Consider the following 2,713-nt stretch of genomic DNA (forward strand, 5'->3'; position numbering starts at 1 on the left):
ATCTCCGTCTAGAAAAAGTAGGAGAGAAGAAAAAAAGAAAGAAGGGGGCGCATCCCTTTGGCACGCAGCTTAGGCGAGCCAGCAGCGGTACGCCGCAACTCACTGCAATTTAAAGGCCCCAGTCAGTCCGATGCCAGGACCCCGAATGGCCAGATGGTGCCTGTGGCAAAACTCCCAGGCAGGACCAAGGACAGGCAAGAACAGCTCCGTCCTTCCCCATAGCTCGCCGCAATTTAAAGACCCCAGTCAGTCCAATGCCAGGACCCCGAATGGCCAGATGGTGCCTGCGGCAAAACTCCCAGGCAGGACCAAGGACAGGCAGGAACAGCTCCGATATTTTACTCATTTTGTCAAAGTTTCCCTTTTGAAAATACAGAGGTAAATTTTCAAAACCTTACGCATGTAAATCCCGGGTTTACGCGCGCCGGGTCAATTTTCAAAGGCCCGGCCACGCGCGTAAATCCCCGGGATGCGTGTAAGTCCTGGGGCCTCGGGAAAAGGGCGGGGAAGGAGTGGGCTGGGGCGGGGCAGGGCGGGGTGTGACTAGAGGCGCCTGGCACAGCGACCATTTGCTGCTATGCTGGGGGATCGCGTGCCGGCACACACACCTTGATCCTGCCCTGAGGCAGGAGCAAGTGGTAAAACAAGGATTGGGGGGGGGGGGGGGTGGGGGTAGGATATGGCTAGTGGGCGGGAAGGTTAGAGGAAGGGGTAGGAAGGTTAGTATAGGAGTAGGGAAGTTCCTTCCCAGGCCGCTCCTAAATTGGAGTGGACTGGGAGGGAACTGCAGAAGGCCGCGGGCGTCAGGGTGCACGATCCACGATTTTATAACATGTGTGCACTGGCGCGCGTTTGTTATAAAATCACGTGTCCATGTGTGCGTGCCGGGTAGCATGAGCATATGGATGCGCACACACAAGTTTTTAAAATCTACCCCATGGTGTTAGAGTTGTAGATTGACATATTGTCCCCCTTCCGTCATTAGTTCAAATTTGATCATATTATGATCGCTATTGCCAAGTGGCCCCACCACTGTTACCTCTCTCATCAAATTCTGCGTTCCACTAAGAATTAAATCTAAAATAGCTCCCTCTCTTGTTGGTTCCTGAACCAAGTGCTCCATGAAGCAGTCGTTTATTCCATCCAGGAACTTTGTCTCTAGCATGTCCTAATGTTTCATTTACCCAGTCAATATTGGGGTAATTGAAATCTCCCATTATTACTGCACTGCCAAATCGGTTAGCTTTCCTGATTTCTCTTAGCATTTCATCATCTGTCTGATCATTTTGGCCAGGTGGATGGTAGTATACTCCTATCACTATACTCTTACCCAACATGCCAATTAAGTCTATGTCATCATTCACTGCTATATACTCTAACTCTCCCATCTTACTTCTTAGACTTCTGGCATTGGCATTCAGACATTTCAAAGTGCGCTTTTTGTTTGTATAAACATTCTGTTTTTCAGCTGATAGAGATAATTTGGAATTCTTTAGCTCAGGTGATTCTTTACTTATAGGCACATGGACTACTTTTGCTTTTATTGGAACCTCTCAACCCTATTACCAGCAGCAGCTGAAGATGAAAGGCTTGCATAGGATAGGTGGATAAAGGCAAGGTAAAAACAAAGCTCTTAGATTGTTTGTGGGTGACTATCATGTGACTTCCAGATCAATTTCACTCAGTTTACCACTTTTTTTTATACACGCACTCACTTCACTCAGGATATACAAGACAAAGATTAGAATATCATTTGCTTCTGCCCTGTAGTTGATGATGTCAGACAACTGGCTACTACACATTGACAATACCAAAACAATATCTGCACATTGTTACAATAACAAGTACTATTATCGGATAGCACATTGTATTAATGCTGTTATTTTGAAATGTGGGTGTTGGTATTAAGAAAAAACTGGCTGACATTGTTAGGGAATGACCTACGTAAGAATGCTTTTATATAAAGAACCTTAAATAGAGCAATGAGACTCCTTTATCGGCCTGCTCTACTTGCAGCCAAAAGTGTTAGAATCAGAAGAAAATTAAGGAAAAATTCTGCTAGGAGTCACCAGCTTTGTATTTCAATTACCCTGTGCAGCAGTGCCACCGGCATGTAAAAATATCATTTTAGCCAGCGAGCTGAACGGAAGTCAGTGGAAATCATATTCTAGTCATACACAGGCAACACAGAGGTCTTATCTTATTTTGAAATTCATTTAATTACCAAAGAATACTTTAAGTCCTGGACAGCAAGGTCAGCCCTACCAGGAGCCATACCTACAGGCATCTTAGATATAGTGTTACTATCAGTGTAATCTTGAAGTGTCATCGTTTAAGTATGTGCTTAACACAATAGCCAGGAATGTGGATGGTTGATGGAGAAATCAGAGTCAAGGAAATAAATGTATTTTCCATATTCTAGAAGATTCTTTTTTTTTTTTTTTTAAGCGTGATGAAAAAGCAAAATTCTATTGTTTACTTCATTCCATTATCAGCTCACATCACGGAAGCCACTTGAGATCTTCCAAAGTAGAATCAAACAGACATTTCAACGATATTAACAATAATCTTTATGCTGTCGTTAAAAAGGTAATGATCATAAATCATTGGGAGATTATAAAATATTCTAGACTCCAGCCAGTTTCTCTTTCTTCTCTCCCTCTCATATTTCATTGTTGTGCTCCACAATCCATCAAGTTTTTAGGCTGTTCTG

The 2,713-nt window shown here is 43.7% G+C and overlaps 1 protein-coding gene across 2 annotated transcripts in view; it reads left to right on the forward strand.

The window, feature by feature from the left end:
- The window catches only part of SPNS2 (sphingolipid transporter 2), a 184,680-nt gene that overhangs the window by 59,355 nt on the left and 122,612 nt on the right, over window positions 1-2,713 (forward strand). The gene's annotated exons all lie outside the window — the stretch shown is intronic.

The sequence above is a fragment of the Rhinatrema bivittatum genome, chromosome 8 (assembly GCF_901001135.1).
Source record: "Rhinatrema bivittatum chromosome 8, aRhiBiv1.1, whole genome shotgun sequence".
Classification (NCBI taxonomy): domain Eukaryota; kingdom Metazoa; phylum Chordata; class Amphibia; order Gymnophiona; family Rhinatrematidae; genus Rhinatrema; species Rhinatrema bivittatum.